At 39.9% G+C, this 23,835-nt stretch overlaps 1 long non-coding RNA gene across 2 annotated transcripts in view; it reads left to right on the top strand.

The window, feature by feature from the left end:
• LOC106026956 (uncharacterized) overlaps window positions 1-17,491 on the top strand; it is a 98,234-nt gene extending 80,743 nt beyond the window's left edge. For both annotated transcript variants that reach the window (XR_010048777.1, XR_010048776.1), the window contains exon 5: window positions 11,737-17,491. This is a non-coding gene — a long non-coding RNA (uncharacterized LOC106026956). The remainder of the gene's footprint in view (window positions 1-11,736) is intronic.
• Window positions 17,492-23,835: the final 6,344 nt, after the last annotated feature.

The raw sequence follows: 23,835 nt of genomic DNA, 5'->3' as shown, positions 1-23,835 counted from the left end.
GTTGACTTGCCGAGTGTGTCAGCGAACACTGAAGGTTAAAGATGTGGTGACTGGTGGGTTGTTGCTTCTGGGAGACAGCAGGTCCAAGCAGTGAGTAGGATATTGTTGGCTCTAACCTTACACAACCCAAGGGAGAAGGAAAGAACACAGATCTGGGACATGTTCCAAGATGAGACTGGCTACCTTTCCTTCCGGTGTAGCATGGGGCTCCCTGTGTGCCACTTCATGGGTCTGGATATCTTGGGGATACATAGGGGTCCCTTGGCAGGATCATAGGACAGGTCAAAAAATGGGGGACAGGACTTGGGATCCAGGTGACAGAGATTAATAAGCAACTGCTCAGGGAAACCCTCCTGGAATGATATGAGTGCCAGGTATTGTCTTTGGTTATATCCTTACTTGCATTCTTATCTGTGTCTGTGAGGAGTTGAAGGGGAAGTAGGGAGAGGAGGAGAGTGGAAGGGAAAAGAGGGAGGATGCTTCAGTGATGTCCTGCTCCTGGGTAGGGAAGAGCAGGTCCCATAGCTGACCAACCCTCAACACTGACTGCAGTGCCTCAAGACATCTCTCATATTGGGTTTTCTCTAGACAATCTTGTTGCCTTTCCCAGGAAAGGAAATGGACACCAAATAGAGAAAGCTATGGATACTGGTCCTGAGCATGAATATCAAGTTTTTTCTTGTTTCATTCATGAGGGTTAAGTTGTGTGAAAGGTCTGAATTTCCTGCCAAACATTCAGACCACTTGAATTCTCATGAGCACAGATGGTTGGATCTAGAAGTTCACAAAAGTACCCAGAGCATCTCTGGTGAACATGAATGGAACATTGGGGTTAGTTATTTCCATGGAAACTAAAGAGTCCAAAGAGATGAGTGTGGTGAGATCCGCAAAAGTTAAACATAGAATTACCATTCAATCTAGCAATTCTACTTCTGTGCACACACACAAGAGAATTGAAGATAGGACCTTGAAATGATATTTTATTTGTATTACCAATACTATTCACAATATTATTGGTTAGCATAGTCAAAAGGTGGAAGTAACCCAAATGACCAATGAATGGATAGAAAAATGTGATAGGTATAAATAAGTGAATATTATTTAATCTTAAAGAGGGCGATCTGGCAATGTTTATAAATATGAACAATCAACATTTTCTGGTGATTTAGCAATTTTATCTTTAGGAAACTGTCCTACAGATACACTTGCACATGAAAAATTGTATACATGCAAGATTTTTTTTTCATGGTAGAAAAACGTGATAATAAAAACAATTCAATTTTCATTATTAAGGGATGGTTTAAATAAAGCATGTCATATGTACATAAAAAGAAAAATACGTAACTCTGCAAAAAAAAACCTCTTAACATGCTCAATAACAAAAAGGTAAAATACAAGCAATATACATAGTAAAGTGCATTTTTTTCATAAAAGAAGTTAAGGGGTCAAAAAGATAAATCTGTCCTTTGCTTTGTTTTGCCTAAAGAAACACTGTGAATGAGCAAGAAACTAATAACAATAATTTCCTGTAGATAAAGGGAAAGGTATGAAAATAAGATATCCAGGAGTATGCCTTATTTAAACATAATTTTAATTTTTAGACCATGTTAGTGCATTATTTAAAACCTTGGATATTTCACTGCAGACATAATAGACATAATAAATATATTGATGTATTATGTGCCTATAAGGAAAGAGTTAATATTCCAAAGATATCAGTTCTTTCTAAATTCATTTGAAACAAATAGCTCAACAAATAGAATCTAACAGAATGATTCTCATGCTTACATAGTAAATGGAATGTTTTAGGATTATCAGGAGAGATTTTGGAAAAGAAAATGAGAGGCTTGTGTAATCAAGTATATCACTAAAATACAGTAATCAATTAAATTCATTAAAGTACCTTGCATACTAATTCTAGTTCATTATTATTTGAGAAAAGATAAATATATTAACAAACACAAATGGAGAGTATGTAAAGTGGTCCAGGTGTACTTGAAAATTTATCAAACTATAAAAAAACAAGAATTTTATTTTGCAACATCAGTAAAGCTAAATGCAAATGGGTTGGTAATCAGTGCATTTTGAAACAACATTTTGTTTTATTTTATTTTATTTTATTTTATTTTATTTTATTTGTATCAGGAATTGAACTCATGACCTCATTCTTGCCAGAAAGGTGCTTTAGCACTGAGCTACATCCCCAGCTGAAACAACATTTTAAAAATGTAAAATAAAATGTAGTATAATTTTTAAGGGTGAGTAATAAAGACTTCCCAAAGCAGAAGAGAAATACCAAGAAATAACAAAGAAATGGAGTAATCCTATTTTACTAATTGGAAATCTAAAAGTCACCATACATAGTTATTTAAACTTACTATTATGAACAGAAAGTAGAAATGAGAAGACGGGCTGGGGTTGTAGCTCAGTGGCAGAGTCATTGCCTAGCACACATCAGGCCCTGGGGTTTATTCCTAGTACTGAAAAAAAGTAAAGAAAACAATTTGCTGTGGCAATACATTTTCACATTCTAGAAATACATTTTGATGAAAGATATATAAAGTCTCTGTGCTCCAAACTATAGAACATTAGTAACAATAATTTCAATATATATTTTCAATAAATTATTAAGAGTTACATAAGTAGATTTATGTATGATATTTTTCAGTTGGACTTTATACAAATTCTTTTCAAATAATTTATATATTTAATGTAATTTCAATGAAAACACCGGGGTTTCCAGGCCTACGAATAGGCAAGCTACACCTTAAGAAGAAGGTGGGATACCTTACTCAACTGATTATTCAGTAATTAAGTCTGTGGTGTTGGTTCAAAGATGTGACAAACAGGTTAGGGCAACAAGGCAGAGGCAAAAAAGTGTCCTGGACACTTGATTCATGTATAAGGGCGCAGCGCTTTGGAAATCATATCCTAAACACTGCTGGGTCAATTGGATAGCAAAAAGAGAAATAGATAATTCGACTCCCTACCTCACGCCATCCCAGCCCTATGCAAAAATCCATTCTAGGAACATTGTAATTCTAAATTGAAAGGAAAACTATGAAACATCTGAGGAAAATATCAGAAAATATTTCTTATTGCCTCAGGGTAGAAGAGACTTCTTAAATAAGATATCAAAAGCATTACCATCAAACAAGACTTATAAATTGAACTACATTAAAATAAAAGCTGTTGTTCATTAAAAGACACCTAAAAGAGGCAGGAATAAATCATAGAGAAGGAGAATATATTTGTAACACAAATAATCAACAAACAATGTGTTCCCAAAATATGTAAAGAACTGCAAATCTGCAAAATGACACAGCTCTGCCAATTATTAATTTATTGCCTATCATCTCCAAATTCACCCAGTTTGCTCCTGTTTTGTAATACTGGCACTGGATTCCGACACCAATTTTTTCTGCTTTTCCAGCTGGTTCTATGTCACGCTTTGTCAACAAGGGACACTGAAGGAAAGTATAATGATGGAGAAAGGACAAAGATTAGCTTTCCCACCTGATTTCTCCAGGAGTGGGTAGATGAATATTTTGAGGTGGGTTTCTTAGAATTTCTGCAGCAGAATGAGGCTTTTGCTTTTCTAGGCAGAGTCCCAACCAGCCCTGTCTTTCATGTAGAGGCAGGGGACCTATTTCTGCAGCATCCTCACCATCTCAAGGCTTTCAGTCTCAGTTTTGAGAAGTCTCTTTTGCAAACTTCCAGATGTCTTCCTTTTTTCCTCAGCCCAGGAGTGAGGTTTTTGCAGCTGCTACCCAGATAAATCTTAGAGTTCTCTTTCCCTTCTTTTTGTTGTTAGCCCTCTCTGTCTCTATTCTTACAAGGTTCTGGCTGATACAATAACTTTATAGAAAGACAATAGAGATTCAAACAGGCACTATATCACAGAATGTATATCCAATTGGCAAGCAAACATATTTCAAAACATTCAGCTTTATGGCTCACCTGAACAATGCAAATTTAATTATATGTACTAACATTAAACGCTCATTAGAATGATTAAAGATAAAAAGACTAACAATACCAAGTGTTGGGAAAGATAGGGAGCATGTAGTCGGCTTTCCATTAGCTTAAAGGGAGAAAGTCAAGGGGAGGAGAGGCTTATTTAGCTTCTAGTTTCAGAGGTTTCCATCCATTGAGGTCTGGTTCCATTGTTGTGGTTGGGCCTGAGGCAAGTCAGAACATCACAGTAGCGGGAAGCTGCTAATTTCATGGCAATCAGAAAAAAGAGAAATTGAGGGAGCCAGAGAGGGAATTACCAGGAACAAGAAGATATATTGCTCTAAGTCATCCACTTTATTCAAGTATAACCCACTTGCTAAGCTTCCAGTACCTTCCAATAACACTCCTAAATTATGTCACCAATGGATAAATCCACAGATGAAATGAGAGACCTCATGATCCACTCCTTTTCTGAAATCCCTCCCTCTGAGCATTTGAGATTTGGCAGGGGACGTTTCAGATTCAAACTATAACAGGAAGTGACCAAAACTCTTACACTCTTGATAAGTCTATAAATAAATGACCAAAACCCAATCCTATGTATGCTCTTTGACTAAACAACTCCACTCTTTAGTATATACTCAAATGAAATGCATGTATATATATACTGAAAGACATATGCAAGAATGTTCATGGCAGCATTATTTATAAAAACCAAAACTGAAAATAAATCCAACCTAAAGGTCCATCAACACTAGAATGGGCAAATAAAGCATGATATATGTATAAAATGCAAAGCTGCACAATGATACAAATGAATAAATGGTAGCTATCTGGGATAACAGGGATGAGTCTTAAAAATGTGTTACTGACCAGTAGCAACAGAGAGCCAGACATGGAAAAACCATGCATCCCATATAATTTTTTTTTTCCTTTTTTCTTTTTTTCTTTCTTTCTTTCTTTCTTTCTTTCTTTCTTTCTTTCTTTCTTTCTTTCTTTCTTTCTTTCTTTCTTTCTTTCTTTCTTTCTTCCTTTACCAGGGATTGAACTTACAACCTCAACCTCATGCTTGCCAGACAGGTGCTTATGCCTTGGATGGATGAGTTTGTCCTTTATGGGATTATGTACTAGAAGCTTGGCCTCTGTATTTGGATGCTGAGCTGTCCTGGGTCTTGAACAGGCAGAAGAAAGCTTATTGTTGCTTTCTTCTCTACCAAAGCAACAATAACTATCAGAAGATAAATTTGGCTTCTTAAAAATTTATATGGACTGGACCAGAGATTTAGTTAATCATATTTTTGGGGGTGGCAGATGTTCATAACAACACTGTCCATATTATGCAAGAAATGGAAGATTAAATGTATATAAATCAGAAGACAGTCAAATGCATCTTCACAGTGGAATTGTATGTGGCTGGTAAGAGGAATGAGGGCTCTCATTGTGACTGCATAGGGCAAACTCTGCTCTAATTCTAACTGGAAAAGCAACTCTCAGGTCAGTATGTTAAAAATTATAGCTTCAATGTAAAAGAATTAAAGACAGAGTATATTTACAAAGAATGTCTTTTAAGTTCTACTCTCCAGGCCTATGAACTCCCTAAATGTCTCACCAGAATATTGTTAAATGACACAAATAAAGTATTAATAAACTAACAAATTCCCCTCCACATGGTGTGATAGAAAGTAAGAGCCCTGAGTGTTAGTTCTGTACCGTAGAAATCTCATGACCAAGGCCCCATCCTGGAGATGATTAGCTCCCACAACACATGCATTTGAAACTCGTAGGATTTATGTAGGGAAGAGAGGAGGGAGGGAGCAAGAATTTCTGTACTGGAGGGAAATTCTTTAGAATATACTTCAGCTTGTTTTTGGATTGAAGTATTTATCTCTGCTTAGGGATGTGACACGTCCTCCATGTGGGACAAAGTCTGACGCTAATAGTGGGAACAAAGTATGAGCCTTGAATATGATTTTGAAGAGTCTAGTAATCACATTAGGAAGAAAGAAAGTCAGGTGAAATTAATTTGAATAATATATTTTATTTAATTGAATATATCAATACTACGATCATCTCAGTATATAACTGAAATAAAAGTCTTAATGAGATAAGTTAGCACTGTGGTTTGGATGGATGAGTTTGTCCCTTATGGGCTCATGTACTGGAAGCCTGGCTTCTGTATTTGGATGCTGAGCTGTCCTGGGTCTTGAACAGGTGGGGCCCAGTGGCATGTGGTCAGGTCTCGGGGCAGCACCCTCTGCAGAGATACATGCTGCATGGTAGAAAGCGGGGCAGCTTTTGTGGGATTGTAATAGATTCTTAGAGGATGAGTTCTTATAATCAGCAGTCCCAAACCTTTTTGGTACCAAGAACTGGTTCCATGTATAAAAGCGTTTCCATAGACAGGGGTGAAGAGTTGGGTGGGGCTGGATTCATGACGATTCAGAGGAGTGCACAGCCCCGGTTCCTTGCATGTGAGGTTCACAGTAAGGTTTGTGCTCCTATGAGAATCTGATCCTGCCACTGACCCAACAGGTGGCAGAGCTCAGGTGATAATTTGAGTGATGGGCAGTGGCTATAAATAAAAGTGAAACTTCAGTTGCTTGGCCACGCCTCACGTCTTGCCATGCAGCTCTCTCCTGTCGGGCTCCAGAGCAGTACTGGTCATGGCCCAGGGCTCAGGACCCCTGTTATATAGTGAATTCAGATTTCTTAGTTGTCTGCCCTGATTCTTCTATCATGTTATCTTTCTCTTCTGTGCATGTCCTTTACCCTCTGTGTGCTCCTACTGTAATGTCATTTGTCACGTTGTGATGTAGTCACACAGTCCTCAGCAGAGGCCACCAAACATAGCTACTTGATCTTGGACTTTCATCCTGCAAACGGTGAGCTAAAAAACCACTTCTTTAAATGTCACCCAGCTTTGGCTTTTTCTTCAGCAACATGAAACAGTTTAGGATAGTTATATTCCATTTTTTTGTAAACCCCTCACATCCAGCCCATTTTGGTTTGGATACTACTTTCTTTTTCTAGATTTGTACTCGTATTTCACAAAATTCCCATAGAAAAAGTAGATCCAAGTATCTAAGTTGCTCCAGATATATCTAAATATACTTAAAAGTTTTGCAAGAACTGAGTCAAGTATCAGTTTTGTTTAACTCTAAGTTAAATTAAATGAAAAGTCTAGTTTCTCAGCTGCCATAATGACATCTTAAGTGCTCAGCAGCCACATGGGGCCAGTGCCAGTGCACCAAGTTAGGCAGGTCAAGGTCAGCCCCCTCCTGTGGTCTGGAGGTGGGTTGGGCATTCTGAGATGGGAGCTTCTGGCCCAGCTAGCTGGGCTTTCCAGCTAGGTAGTGAGCTCACAGCTCCTCTCTGCATTCTGAACATGTGGTTGTTCCAGGTCCAGGGACAACCAGGTGAGAACTGGAACTCAGCCAGCTTCCAGGACAGGCAGCTGGCTCCACTTGCCTCTGACACCTGGCTGCCTGACATTTACTCAGCAGCCTTGGTGCCACCACCTGGAGCTGGTGAGAATAAACAAGGGGCCCTGTGGTTTCCCTCTGAGGAACTACATTCCTGGGCAATGAGCCTGACCTTGGGATAAACCCAATAGGATGACCTCAGCTATGATTTCACAATGTGACAGTTCCAGCAGGCAAATGGTAGCAGCCACTGGGCGTTCTCTGTGCACAGGAGTTAGGGTGGCCATCAGGTTCGGCTGGAGGCATAGGGGCTTGCTGTTTTGTGAGACTAAGCAAGCCCACTGTTCTGCCCAATCCCAAGCTCCCAGGAGATGCGTCACAGGGCCCCAGGACCATCCCAACCCAGGCACACACACTTCAGTGTTAATAATACTTCCTTTGGAAACTGATGGATTCTATGTATTAAGAAACTGTTCTTTTTTCTTGAATCAGTAATAAAAATTTTTGTTTTAAAGCTCTTCTTGAGAATCTTGCAGATGATGAATCTTTCTCAATGATCTGTGAGCTGGGAAGACCACATGTTTCCATCAATATTCTGTTTTCCCTTTTGGTGAAATTGAAATTTCATGGATTAATTCATCAGTACTATGTGCCAAGTATGTGCCGTGGGTTCAACCAAACAAAAGCATGCTCCCTCCTACTAGGATCTCACAGATCAGATGGGGAGACCCAGAGTAAGTTCATATTATTGAGAATGGTCTGCTGAGGAGACCTGAATGGTCTGCTGGGACCCATTCAGGGCTCTGATTCAGTTTACCTAGGGTGTGGCCTTAGCACTGAGTTTTAAAAATGTAGGCACAATGGTGCATGCCTGTAATTCTATCACTCTGGGAGGCTGAATAAAGAGAATCACATGTTGAAGCCAGGCCTATGCAACTAAGCAATTTATTAAGACCCTATCCCAAAAATATTTTTTTAGAAAGGCTGGGGATGTAGCTCAGTGAAAAGTTCCTGGGTTGTTCAACCCCAACTATTAAAAATGTGGGCTTCATACCAGGTGATCCTTGTGTGCAGGCTGTAGGAAAATTACTGTTTAAAATCTAGCCAGTGATCTTAGCAGCTACTGACTGGGTTGCAAGAGTTCTGCATCCCAGAACTTCTGTGTTCTAGGCAGCAGCCAAAATGATTGTTGCAGTCAAGGAAAACATTTAATAGAGGACACATAATTTATTATATTATTTTATAATATTCACCCAAAAAGTCAAACACAGGAGACTCAAAGAATCCAATTGAGGGTCTGCATTCCATGGCAATGTCCACCCAGAGTCCAGCTGAAGACTTAGAGACCATGACAATGTCCTCCTAGAATCCAACTGGTGGCCTAGAGCTCAGGACAATATTTCATGCAAGTCTATATCAAGGATTTGTACTGCAAAGGCCCAAAGGTCAGTGGTGGGAGCTAGAAAGTCTGCCCCCATGGGATGGAGGATCTGTGCCAGCAGTCTAAGGGATCTGCAGTGGAGCCCAGGAAGTGACTCTAAAGGTAAGGACCAGAGCTCCCCTAAAGAGAACTGCAGCCATCCTCAGTGACAGCGAGGACCCAAGATTCTCTAACGATGAAAAGCGCGAAGTAAATATTGGGAAAGCCAGTGAAGGTCAGCCATATCAAACTTCTCCAGGAGAATCAACAGCCTTCTCTTCCAGTTCTCCTTTTACGCAGCTGGCAACAGCCCTTAGATGGACTTTCCACACCAAGCACCACGCTGATTCAGTTCAGCTGAATGTTACTTGTTGACCATTAGTTAATCCACCACACTGGTCCTCTGAATTGTAAATTGGGTGAAAGTTTTCCTTTCTCCAAAGCCTTCCCATACGTACCATTTCTCTTTAGGCAACCACCAACCTGTCTTGCAGGCTCTGCTCTTCTGTACTACCCTTGCCTGCTTCCCTGCTGTGCTCTGGAAAACTTGGGCTCACGTCTGCGTTTTTTTTCTTAGGATCAAACCCAGGGCCTTTACACTCAGCCATATCCCAAGCCTTATTTGTAATTTTTAAAAATTTGAAATGGAGTCTAGCTAAATTGCCCAGCCTACCCTGAAACCTGCAGTTCCTTTGCTTCAGCCTCCCAGAGTTCTATGAACGTGGAGCTTTTGCCTCAGCTCTGCCCTCTGCTTCGTGTTCCCTCAGCGATGCACGTGGTGACGTGTTCACCTTCTCTCCTTTGCTCAGTTCTTGTCTTCTCAGTGAGGGTCTCTCTGATACCCTCTAATCTGTTGCTCTTTAGCCTGCACTTCGTTTTCCATGAGGTTATCTCCTATAAAATTTGCAACTTGGTTCTGTGTATTAATTATTACCTGCCTCCTCTGCTTTGTTCCCTGATGTATCTGGAGCGTAGGACATATCAGTTGTGATGGGTCCTGGGATCTTGAGTGTTTATCCCCCAGTTCATGTGTTTGAAAACTAATTCTTCAGTGTGATAATGTTGGGTGGCAGGCCTAGAGAGAGGTGTTTAAATTATGGGGATTAAACCCATATGAATAGATTCATGCCTTTTTCATATTAGTGATCTCTTGCTCTCACAGAACAGTAGAAGCAAGCTGACTTAAAGCAAAGTTATCTATTGTGTTTGTCTTTTTTGCATATATTTTTTTGTCCTTGTTTTCTGTCTTGGGTTGAAGCAACACAGACTCTAGGTATGGCTACTCAATTTTAGACTTCTCAGATTCTGAGTTAAAGTAATTTACTTCTTCATGAGTTACCCAGTCATAGATGTTCTGTTACAGCAATGGAAAACAGATTGAGACAGATGCTCTGTAAACATTTAATAGATACACAAAAATCTGCAGAGTACTAATTGAAACAGATACCTGGGTCAGTGAAGATGACGACCTCAGATGTTTAACATCCTTTGACCACAAAGCATCCCGAATGACTGGAGGACTACAGTGAGAATTAGAGAACATGTGTACTGTGAATAGGGAAGAAGCTGCAACAACTTACTTCTAAGTAGAGTAGAAAGAAGAGAGGGCAAAAAGGGGAAAATAACTGAAATGAAGCATACATCTGCTTTCCCAAGAAAGCAGTAGGTACTGTGGGCACAGGGAAAAATCACGACCTAGTCCACTTAAACTTCGTGATTTTAAGTAGTGTAAACAGAACTGAGGGCTGGTCCTGAGTCTGAGGCGAGCTCCTATTCTTTAGTTATCATGGATCAGTCCTCTGGGGAGTAGCTGTTCTGCAGGTTCAGGGCTAAGAATGGCAGCAGCAGTACAGAAAGGAAGCTCTAGTGACAGCTCTTCTCCAGGCCATAAACTGCAGGGCAGGGACACAATGGCATTACTCCACATTGGAAGTGGAGGTAGACCGAAAGGGAAAATTCCATTTGGAAAGCTAATCCTTGGTGTTTGGCTTCAGCACATACAGAAAGGAACAGAAGCACATTGAAATTTTCCTGCTATCATTGTCTCACAGTGTCTTTTCTACTCCTCTCCAGATGACTTGTGACTAAAGTGGTTTGTAAACTCATGCCAGCCTATCTCCCAGTTCATATCTCACTGTAGCCTGGTTGGTGGGTGGTGGAGAAGGGCTCGGAGGAGAAGCAGCCCACGCTGTTTGAAGCATTTACCTAGTTTGGTAGACTTTTTCTTGTTTTAGCTTGAATAATGTGACCAAAAAAAGGTACCTATGAAAAGACTGCATTATTTAAGCAGAGAATATGGCAGTTATAACATACTTAAAATATACTGCATTATTTACCATGTGCTCTCAGTAAAATTCAGAGAAAGCTGAACCATATAAAACGAGGTAAAAGATATGAAAATGAGCAAACAGACTGAAGTGAAACAGGAGGTTCCTAAGTGACCAAAAGTCTGTAAGAAACAAGTAGAACCATAGTGTAGGTGAAAATGGCACTGCAGATATTAAACTGCAGAAGTGACACACACAACAATCAAGCCAGTGATACAGAAGGCAAACACAATAAGCTCTAAGAGGGTGGAATTTTCCCCCCAGGGTAAGAAGACAGTCTGAGAGCCAGGATGACAGGCACGAAGGACATACAACAACTATCCAAATACTTTTTCAAACATCAAATGTTCAAATATTCATTCTTCTTAATTTCACAATAAAAGATTTGAGTTATGGGAAGAAATGGTAAAAAATATAGGTACCATCGATATCACCATGAAAGAGATCAGAAACATACAACTGAGTCAATTATCAAGGATATAATGGAATGATTCTCTTTAGGGGGAACAAAGGATTTAGTCTAAAGATGCAAAAAGGTTTACGTCACACAAGGTTGATGAGATGTGTTTGACTTCTGTATATAACTCTGTTGACGTATTTTTATTTCCAGGGAAAGAAAAACTCCAGAAAGGAAAGAAAAGCCAACTGCCATAGAAGAAAGATTAAACTGTTTTCTAGCCTGTGCACTACAGACTTGAAGGAAAATAAGGGATGAACCTGGGCTCCTCCTTTTTGGCAATATGGAACGCTTGATAGCAAGAGAAAAACTTGCTATAGAAGATTTAGTGCTGTGGTGTACAGCCTAAATCACACAGCAGAGCAGGAGACAAATTCTGCCTGTGTTCAAGGTAGGTGGTCAGATCAAAGACAGCTACATACAGTCAGCAACCCTGCCTGGGAGAAGTGTTCTGGGAGAAAACACACACCACAGGGAAAATGTAATGCCTTTTTATTTGCTCTTTGGCTCTAGATGGTGGGAATAACAGAAGAAAGATTCTTTAAGAATTTCTAAAATAAATCACTGCATGAATTCTGGAATTAAATTTACACTACTATTCTGATTTGAAAATCCCCATGAAAATTTGTGATGGTTTCAGGTGGTAATTCTTATGTGCCTAGCAGAATTTAACTAAATCTCCCTTGGAAGGTCTATGTTAAATTCAGACTTAAAATACTCGAATAGATAAAGCTCTAGGGACCGTATACTTGCCACCAAAAATTACAAATCACATGAGGAAACATGTCTCAGTAACAAGAGTTAACAGGAAAAAAAAACTCATCAGACATGCCAAATCTATAATACTGTAATGATAAAATTCAGAATTCTCAAAAGATGTTTATAATGATTAAAGGAAAGCTTTTGAAATTGTCTATAGAATTAGAAACTGTAAAAAATGTCAAAGCAATTTTAAAAAGATAATAGAGTTTATAGAAATTTAAAAATCTCAATGTGTAATTAAAGACTACAAGATGAAACTAGAAAGTAAAAGTTCAACATGTGACTCTTCAGAGTTCAAGAATCTACACACTGAGAGAACTGGGGGTAAGGAGTAACTGTCAGTGTTATAGGGGCTGCAAAGTTTTGATACTGATAAACACACAAATACTACTCAACAGATTCATGAAATTCAACTATTTCCACACTGAGAAAAGCTGAGTAAGGCTGTACCTACAAATCCCCGGAAAGAAAAGTTTAGAGTGGACAGAAAAAGAAGAGTAATGAATCATCATAATAATAACTAGTCTAGAACGGGAATAAACAACAGCGAAGCTAAGTAGATGAAAAAACATCTTTAAACATCTTTAAAATTTTGAGGAACTTACTCTCAGTTTAGGATTGCTGGGTATCTTACAAGAATGAAGATGAAATGTATTTCACAACAAGAAAAATGTAGAATTTAAGAAAAATTCTTAGAGCTACCAAAGGCCCTTCTTCATAATCCAGAAAAAGAGTTCCAAGACATAAGAAAGAATGACAAGCAATAAGAACGATATACATGAGGGTAAATTTAACTAGACAATCATCATATAAAACAAATGTAATTTCTAAAATGTACAGGACAAAATGTACAAAAATAATATGTTGAGAAAAATCAATATAGATCAGTGGCAGATGTCAAATATTCTAGGTTGACTGTACTATTTTGGAGGAAGGAAAAGATTGACTAGTCAGAAGATGGAATAATAGAAAATAAGAAAAATCATCTCCACTTAAAAATCCATGAAAAGATAGAAAAGTAAACAGAAAACAAGGTACAAAAAACCCCCCACACGATTAGCTGGATGCAGTGGTACACTCGTACCACTTAGGAGGTTAAAATGGGAAGATTACAAGTTCAAGGGCAGCCTAGCCAATGTAGCAAGACCTTGTCTCAAAATAAAAGAACAAAGAGGACCGGGGATGTAGTTCAGTAGTAGTGAGCTTGTCTTTCTGTGGCTGGACCGAGCTTCAACTTCAGGATTACAAATAAGCAAAATGCAATACTACAACATTAGATAGAAATACAGTAAATTTTGTAACAGCTTTTATAATAAATGTAAATGAATTAAACTTTCTGGGTGAAGGACAGATAATTCCAATCTGCGGTTTAAGGAAAAGTAAACCATTTACAGGAAGAATATCTAAAATATTCAGAAACAAAATTTGAAAGTAATAGAAAAAAGACGAATATAATAGATTTTAACTAACCAACCAAAAGGGAGTGGATGCAGCAGTATAAGGATTAGAAAACTAGACTTGAAACCTAAATTATTGATTGTGAAACACATCACCTCTATTAATTTTTATATTTATATGAATTTTTATGATAGCTTTACAACATGAAGACTAAAATAGGCATTATAAAAAAGGAGAAATCAATGTGACTAAAATATTGACACATCTTTCTCAGAAAATGACAGATCAGATAAGAATAATTTGACAAAAGACGTAGAAAATTTAACCCAAACAACAAACAGACTGGACTTAATGGATTTTGCTATGGTTGCTCCCCACCAAAACTCTTGTAGAAATTTAATTACCAGTGTAATGACATGAAAAAGGATGGCTCTTTAAGAGGTGATAGGCATGAGGTTCAGCATTCCTGAATGGATTAATGTGGTCTCTGGGAATTCTCATTTTTGTAGGGCTAAATGTGTTAATCTAACAGCAGGTTTTTATAAGCAAGCCTGGCATGTCCTCTTAGTATCTGGCACACACGCCTCTTCTGCATGAGTATGCTTGTCCTTCCACTGTTTCTTCCATAAATTGAAGTAGCAGGTCGTCCTCACTACAGGGATCAGTAATATTAATATATATGGTAAATAATATGAAATATATGTGTAATCCATTAACTAGTGATTTCCTACTGTTCATTTTTTTCTTCTGTAAATCTGTATAACTTATACCCTTTCACTTTTTTTTTTCTGTTCTCCTTAAATAAAAAAAAAAAGAAATATATGTAAAATAACTCTTGGAATGCAAATAAAGGTGTATCTAAAGATATCTATATAATATACATATAATATATATGTAAAATTTGAATTGGAAAAGAGAGGTGTTAAAGAATAAAAGTTAATAAAGAAAAAAAGTTTTACTAGAGAGACTTAAAAAAGATAAATAAACTCTAAGTAAGAGTTTAGTAAAAGTTGTTTTGAAAGGCTAAAACAGATGAAATCTAGCAAAAAGTAGAGACAGAGAACACATATAAAATAATTTTTGGAAAAAGAAAAATATAAAACTGTAAACTTAGCAGTTGCTTAAAGAAATGATTTCTTTTTTTACATTTATGGTAATATATTGGAATTTTTTTTGAACTGGACAAATTCCTAGAAAAGTTGTTAATATGAGAAAATAGAAAATATTACAGTTCAATAATATTATACTCATTAAATAATCTGCATTGATAGTAAAGATCCTCCCACAAAGAAAATAGCAGGCACAGATTATTTACAAAGAAAATCTACTAAACAATGAAGCAACAAAGAACTCTAAACTTTCACTAGCACTTTCGGAAGACAAAAAGAAGAAAAAATTCTTTTATATGATTAACACAGTTGATATATCCAAATCAGACAAGGACTAGGTAGAAAAAAGCTGTAGGCTAATCTTACTCATGAATATGGAGTCAAAACGTAAATCTTTCAAAATAATGACAGGTGAAGAAAGATGATACACTGTCCAAGATGGTTTCATTTCAAGAGGTAAAGTGCAGAACTGTAAAATTTATAAAAGTTATTCATCACGCTGAATGAAGAAAGCATATTGCTGATGTTTTCTGTTCCTCACTTTCATTTCCTCAATGTTGTGCTTCTTATGTGTTTGGGTTGTAAGTTTCTTCGCACTGTCATACTTAGAATTAAGATCCTTTCCCTTGGATTCATCGCCTTTTCATTAGGAAATACATTTCTCTGCTGTAAGCACTGTTTCTTGTTTTAAGAGCTACTCTGCTGGTATTAGTATGGTAATACTAACCCTTTTGCTGAGAGCTTGCGTACATGTTTTCTCTCCCCCTTTAACTGCCAGCATTGTGTATTCTCATGATTAAACTCGTGAGTCTTAAGTGAGTGGAGCTGGTTTTTGTCCTTACATCCAATTTGACGATCTTTGTTACCTGGATAATTTACCCGTTTATAGTTGATGTAATTGTGATTTTATTGTGTTCAGTCCTCTATTTTACTTTTTGTCTGTCACTTGATCTATTTGTTCTATGCTGTTCTTCCTCTCCTTTCTATACCTAATCAAACACTTTTCATTATTCTCTTTCTTCTGTTATTAACCTACTTGTTATTTATTATTTTATTACTTTTTAGATAGTTTTCCTAGGCTGGGGATATAACTCAGTGGCATAGCATTTGCTTGGCAAGCACAAGGTCTTGAGTTTGATTCCTGGTACTTCCACCCAAATAGTTTTCCTAGCATTTACCACATCCTGCTTTGATGTATCAGTGTCTGATATAAATTAATGGCACATCTGGAGATATTGCCTGTTCAGTGTCAGATTACCACAGAAAAGCAAATATAAAAGCCAGTGACATGACGTTGGTGTCCAGCATATAAAAGTTAGTGAATGTATCTTGATGGCTACCTCAATGTCATGAATTGATTAAAAATGTTTATGGGAATTGCTGTCACATAAAAACATAGAATACATTGTATGTGTTCATCCACTATATTCACTGGATCTGGCACCATGCAAGTCCTGGTCCTTCTCCAATATCAAAATGACACAAAAGATACAGGTTTTCAATTAATTCAGGACATTGAAGCTGCTACAAAAGTGAGACTAAATATACTCATGAAAAGGCTTCCATAATTGCTTTTAAAAAATGGAATCAGGGCTGGGGGGTTAGCTCAGCTGCATAAATGCCTGCTTGGTAAGCACAAGGTTGTAAGTCTGATCCCTGGTACTAAAAAAAAAAAAAAAAAAAAAAGATATCAGTGTGTTTGAAGTAAGGGAGAATATTTGAAACAAATTTGTGTCAATATGTCCCTTGCTGTAAGAAGAAATTTTTAAAACCTAACCATTCATCGTGGTTCGCAATTACACCTAATAATTAAAGGAGCTGAACCTTCATATAGGTGAATCATACAGTCTGTACTCTTTCACGCAAATTATTTCTTCCGGACCTTCATGTCTATGAGTTCATGCATCTTGACTACTCAGATGTGGTTTGTTTTTATTGCTGAGTTGTATTTCATTGCACAAGTGCACCAAAACTTACTTATCCATTATAGTGTTGTTCTTCTATTTGGATGCTATATTAGTCAGGATTTTACTGGAGAAAGCAGATCTGACATGAGATATGCAAGTGTATAAGAAATTACAAGACTGGCTTACAAAGGTCAGCCACAGTGTTGGAATAGGAAGTGTGCAGAGGGTGTCTGCATGCTGGGGACTGAAGAATTCAATCCAAGGTCTGGGGTTCACCCTGGTGTCTTGTTCAAGTCTGCACCAGCAGGCTGATGGGTCTGCAACAAAAGGCCAAAAGGTCTATGCTGGAAGGTTGAAGAGTCCATGCTGGAAAGCTGGAGTCTACATAGGAAGTCGGGAGACGACGTCAAAACCAAAGGCAAAGACTGGAGCTTCTCCAAAGAATGGAATGCATTCATCCTTCCTCCTTCCCTTGTGTAACTCCAGGGATGACGCACCCTAGGTGGGTCTTCTATACCCTGGCTATAGAGATGCTAAACCCATTTAGTTAAGCTTCTAAATGTCTCAAGTTGACACAATCAATCAACCTCTACAAATGCTCTTATAAAGAATAGAGACTTAAGCATTTAGTAGCATATTTTGTGGGTATGAACATTCACTGTTTGGTGCTGGTAGTAGGAGTGTGTGTATTTATGTATATATACTGATAATTAAAATTTCTTGGTCAGAAGATACATGCATGCTTTGTTTTGGTAGATATTGCCAAATAATTTCACAAAAATAATTGTACCAATTTTCATTAGCAGCTTAAAATAATTCTAACTCTTCTCCATTCGCTTTAACATCTGGCAATGTATATCTTCAATATTAGCTTTTTAACTAGGTGTGCAGAAGAGTCTTATTGGGCTTTAATTTTTATTTTACTGATGCTTAATGATAGTGAACACTTTTTACTGTGTTTACTGGATATTTTAAAATTCTCTTTTGTGAAGGCCCATTCAAATTTTTCAGTTTTGACCGGGTTATCTGAATTTTTCTAATTGATCTATGTAAGTCTTTTTGTACTTTCAGTTTAAATTTACTGTTTGATATTTGTATTCCAAATATCTCTTCTGAGTCTGTGATTTGTCTCTTCATTCCTTTAATGGTGCTTTTTAACATACAGGGATATTTAGTTTTAATAAAGTCTAATATATTATTTTTTTCTTTTATAATTAGTACATTTTTGATCTTCTTAAATAAATGTTTGCTTATGAAAAGATAAAGACTTTTCCCATATTTTTCTTCTAGGGACCTGATTTATTTAATTATTCTATTTAGCTCAATGATGTATCTCAAATTCTTTTTTACATATTATATGATGTAAGAATTGTTTTAGTCAGGGTTCTCCAGAGAAACAAGACCAACATTATGATAGATACAAAGCACATAGATAAATACATAGATCTCTTGTAAGGAGTCATCTCAATTGATTACAGAGGCTGAGAAGCCTCAAAATTTGCAGCTAGCAGTGTGGAGGCCAAAGAGAATTCTGATGTAGCTTTAGTCTGGGTGCCAAGGCCTGAAAACCAGAAGAGTCAATGATCTAGTATAGAATTAGGAGGGTGTAAGATCTAGTATAGAAGCCTGCAGCCTTGAGCCCAAGTAAATCCAATGTTTCACTTTAAGTATGAAGGCAAGAAAAATCTAGTCCTCAGCTTAAGACAGTAATACTAGAAAAGTGCACTTTTACTCATGGGACAGTTGGCCTCTTTGTTCTACTCAGACCTTCAGATAATTTGATGAGGCCCACCGGTGTTAGGGAGGAAAATCTGCTTTAATCAGTTTACTATTTTGAATGATAATGTTATCCAGATACACCATCTCAAACATGTCAGGAAGAAAATTTGATCAAATATCTGAACATCCCATTGGCCCTTGCAAGTTCATACATAAGACTGATCATCACAAAAGTCAAGGTTCAAGTTGACCTGTGTGTGTGTGTGTGTGTGTGTGTGTGCGCGCACACGCGTGCATGTGCATGCATGCACACGCACACTTTGACCCCTTCCTCTGCTTAAAATGATCATCCTATTCCCAGAGAATTTTCTATATCTTTTGTCACTAATCATGTGTCTGCAGAAGGGTAGTTGTTAACACAATTAACCGTGTTATAAATAGAGCTACTATATAATATGTTAAATATTTAAAATATTTTCATTTTACTAAAGTAATAAATGTGCATAGTTTTTAAAAATGAAGTAGTATCAAATGATCTGCTTTACTCCTGCCTTCTCTCCACCCCTGCTTTCCATAAAGAAGAGATTTTCATAATTTTATTTATTTTTAATTAATGTTAATGTTGTTGCTTCTTGATGTATGGGTATTACATATTATCTACTAATTTCTCATTTTGTTACAAATTTTTTTACTTTCCAATATCCACCCTCCACTTTTCTTCCTCTGTATAATCAATATATCTACATCATAATTTCTGATTATATCAGTAATTAATGTTTATATTAATATAATCATATTGTTTTCTGCCTAGCCAAACAGCATATAATAGTTTCCTAGCAACTTTTTGCTGTTTGGTGTTGATAATTGTTTTGCTTTCTAGTTCACTTAGTGTTCTATGCATAGAGTGATTTCCCCTTCAGTGCTCCAAGAAACCTGTCAGATGCCTGTCGGTGATCTTCCAAATGTTCAGACACATTTCTAAGTACTTCATCTACTTCCCTTGCCCCAGGGACTTCTCTCCTGCAACCTTTGGTGGGTGAGTTTGTTCACCTTGCTTGCAGATTCGCAGTGGAGAGGCAGCATTTTTATATTATTTTCTATTTGTTATGGTTTAGCTCAAGAATATTCCTCAAAGCCCTATGTTCAGAGGTGGACCTTTCGGACAGGGACTGAATGGCGGCAGCACTATGCCCATCAGTGAATTAATTCATTGGTGAGTTTGTGTGCTGTCAGGAGCCAGGGTCTGTTTAGAGATGGGTCACTGAGAACATGAACTGCAAAGGGTGTCCTTGGCTCTCCCCTTTTCTTTCTTCTTCCAGGTTGCCCTGGGGTGAGCAGGGTTTTTTTTTTTTTTTTTTTTTTTTTTTTTTTGTCTTTTTCCTTTTTATCAGTACGGGCGATCGAACTCACAACTGCCTGTTTGCAAGGCAGGTGCTTATGCCGCTGAACTAAATCCCCAGCCCCCGTGGTGAGCAGTTTTTCTCTGCAAGATCCTTCTGCCATGGATGTTTTTCCCTTGGTACCAGCCAACCATGGACTGCAACTGAGCCCAATTCAGTCTCTTCTCCTTTAGAAGACCAATACACTATTCCATAATATAAAACCTGTCGGTGTCGCTCCCGGCCGGCAGGAAAGACACACGACAAAGTCTGGCGGTGTGCAACCTTGCCTTTATTTGTCTCCGCGTGGGCCCCGCGAGGCCTCCACTCTGCCACCAGCCCTTTCTCGCCGGTGGACTTTCTCTATCTCTCTCTGTGCTTTCTCTCTGTGCTTCTCCCTCGTGGCGGGAGAGGCATTTACTTTTATAGGGTAACAGTGGCCAATCAGTTTAAAGCGCGCGATGCGGGCTGACTGGCTAACATCAGCTGTTGCTAGGCAGACTATCTTACAGAGCGGGTTGTTTAAGTCGCCAGCGCAATCAGGGGGCAGGAAGCAGGCACCAACTTGACTCACTCGATGGGAGGGGCAATCTAGCTCAGGCTCCGCTCCCACCCACAGGCCCTACGTCCGCCAAGTAAGGCGACCGGTGTCGGCCGCGGCTCCCAACATCTCCCCCTAATTTATTTACTTTGAATGAATGTATGCATCGCAGCCCGCCCTGGATCGAGTGCAGAGGCTTATGCCCTGTGTTGAGGCCCACCGTAGGCCCTTGGCTTGGACCCTGGTCGGCCGCCCCCGGGTCCGCCAAGGCCTTGAGACCCTCGTCCTTTTTCCAGGGCCAGGAGTGAACTGGACGGAACCTGGATGCACATAGGCGTGCACTCATGCCCCTCCGTGTGATCCCCTCGGAGAGGCATCTAGATCTGGGCAGATTCTAGTAATCCAGCGGCTTTCGTGCGCCATGGGGTAGGGCCTGGCTTAGGTCGAGTCGTGCTGGGGAGGCACGCTCTTACCCGTCATTGACTCACCCACCCTGCTGTGTGGTGTCAATAGGGAAGGAATGCGGAAGACCCGCCACACCTAGACCCAGTCGTAGGCCAGTCGAGCGAGCCATGCATAAGCCTGGGGGTCATTGTGCCCATCACGGGCTGCTGCCAGGGCCACATGGGCAACCAGGCGTACTTGACGCCAGGCCGCCGCAAGGCGCCCATTAATAAATGATGTAACCCATCGGAGCAAGAATGGTCCTACAAGTAAGAGCAGAAGCAAGGAGCACAGGGGACCTAACAATGGTAAAACATAGGGGAGCAAGCCATTCCAGGCTCCCCAAAAAGGGATTGTCCTGCAGTTCTTTTAGGGCTCATCTTGTTGTTGGGTCTGCGGTTGGCCTCTGGTGGAACAGGCCTGATCTTCAGTCGAGGGACTTGTCACATGTCAACCTCTCTGGGACCCACAGTGGTTCTCGTCCCGATTCCTGCAGAAAAACACAAACCGCGCCTCGGTTCCAGCTAACCACCGGATCCGGGCCCATCCATTGTCATGCCATAGATAACCGCGCCTTTGGAGGCAGGCCTTGGCTTACTCCCCCTTTTTATTTATTTATTTTTTTTTAATTTTTTTTTTTTTTTATCGGTGCCAGGGATCGAACTCGCGATTGCCTGCTTACAAGGCAGGCGCTTATGCCGCTAAGCTAAATCCCCAGCCCCCGTTTTCTTGACCGGCGTTTTTCTCAGCCTGCTCGGCAGAGTAGCCGCCCATGAAAATACCGTCCGCCCCGCGGCGCAACGTCATAGGACGGCGGTCGCGACAGAGTGGAACGGGGCGTCACTTCCTGTGCCGGCTGAGAGAAGGGAGGGTTCCCTGTAGCGGCCTCTCGGCGGGGAGCCGCTTCTGGAGAAGAGCTCCAGGGCGGAGTGGATGGCTCTCTATCTCCTCCCCGCCAGAGGGCTCTCGGGGGTCCTTTTTCCTCTCTCTGCTTTTTTCGAGCGGCGCACGCACACAATTCGCGGCGCAACTCGGCATAGGAGTCAAGGCACGCATGTATCATTTCCCACAGGGGGCGAATAGCTGGCGAAATATCGCCTCCCAATTCCGCCGAGGCGAGGTCCCCGCCTAACTTCTCCCATGACGGCAGGTTTAAATGCCCTGTGGGTAAAAACCAGGGAGCCACCCTATCTACCTCTGTTATGAATAGTTCCAGTGTTTTTTGACCTACCCTGAGGTCTCTAGCTTTTAAAAGCTTTCTAAGGGCCTTTACCAAGGGCCGCGCCTCCGCGCTCGGTAAATTACCCATCCTCAACCTCTAAGGGCTGTAACTCACCGCGTGTGACTTAAAGAACCCGTCACCTACGCGTGAGCCTGAGGGGAGTCTAAAAGCCCTGTAGGTGCGCGCCACCCAGAGCCCAGGCTTATCCCCAACTCACCTGTCCGGCAGCACCACGCTGGAGCGTTGCACACCACCGCCGTGTCTCGGGGTTGATCAGTCCCCGTGCAGGTCACCAAATGTCGGGGTCGCTCCCGGCCGGCAGGAAAGACACACGACAAAGTCTGGCGGTGTGCAACCTTGCCTTTATTTGTCTCCGCGTGGGCCCCGCGAGGCCTCCACTCTGCCACCAGCCCTTTCTCGCCGGTGGACTTTCTCTATCTCTCTCTGTGCTTTCTCTCTGTGCTTCTCCCTCGTGGCGGGAGAGGCATTTACTTTTATAGGGTAACAGTGGCCAATCAGTTTAAAGCGCGCGATGCGGGCTGACTGGCTAACATCAGCTGTTGCTAGGCAGACTATCTTACAGAGCGGGTTGTTTAAGTCGCCAGCGCAATCAGGGGGCAGGAAGCAGGCGCCAACTTGACTCACTCGATGGGAGGGGCAATCTAGCTCAGGCTCCGCTCCCACCCACAGGCCCTACGTCCGCCAAGTAAGGCGACCGGTGTCGGCCGCGGCTCCCAACAAAACCAGTCTTATTTTGTTTCAATTTTCCTTGTGAAAGTTCTTTTTGATTTGCTTTTTTTAAATCACTGGTATTCTGAAATTTTGTGATGTTGTGGTTGGCATAATTTTCTTTCTTTCTCTCTTTCTTTTTAGTTTATTTGTTTTTTGTTGATTTCTTTTGTTCATTCCATTGTGTACTTCGGAAGTGCAAATAATCTGGCAGTTATTCAGCAGTCAGCTTTTCACTGCTGTAACAAATCACTGGAGTGATCAAGCTCTAAAGAGATAAAGGTTGTTTTAGCTCAGTTTTGGAGATTCTGGTCCATGATTATTTGCCCCTTCACTTTCTGGGCCTGTGCAGACACACTGTGGTGCAGGCAAAGTTGTCCACCTCATGGTTAGGAAGAGGAGGGAGCTGGGGTCCTACTGCACCTTCAAGGGTACATTCTCTGTCACCTAAAGACATCCCCCTGGGCCCCAATAATGCCATACTGGGGACCAAATCTTGAGTACATGGATATCTGTAGGATACTTAGGTTCCAAATTGTAGAGTTAGTATTACTTCTTTGATGGTCCTTTCTCCATAATTCTCAACAATTGGTCAGATAGAGGAGCTTTGGATGGGACTAACACACTTCTCATTTTTTCTTTTTTATTATTCATCTCCTTATCAGTATTATTCTGCTATGTGTTTTATTCTCATTCATTCATTATTTGTTCCACTAATTTTTTTCTGTTTCTTTGCTTTCATTTTTTTATCCCTTGTTACCTTGGTCTTGGGGTTCACATTGAGTCTTTTCTCTTTTGTGTTGTGCTTTTGGGATGTCCGTTCAAATTTAAGGGCAAGATTTAAAGCTCATTGGAAGTTCAGTGTATCTGCACTAGATAACCACTGTGGATCTCCATTGTGGCATAATCAGGTTGCTTGTTTTTGTGTCTTTGTTGGATATCTCCCCCTATTAAGAGGCTTTACAAATTTTCTTATTTATGTCCATTTTGTTTTTCTGGAAAAGAATTCTACAATCTCCTAGGTGGCAGTAGCAGTTATACC

The sequence above is a fragment of the Cavia porcellus genome, unplaced genomic scaffold, assembly GCF_034190915.1.
Source record: "Cavia porcellus strain 051 isolate PalLab524CR breed Dunkin Hartley unplaced genomic scaffold, mCavPor4.1 scaffold_7, whole genome shotgun sequence".
Taxonomy (NCBI): domain Eukaryota; kingdom Metazoa; phylum Chordata; class Mammalia; order Rodentia; family Caviidae; genus Cavia; species Cavia porcellus.
This window is presented reverse-complemented; position numbering and strand designations above follow the sequence as displayed.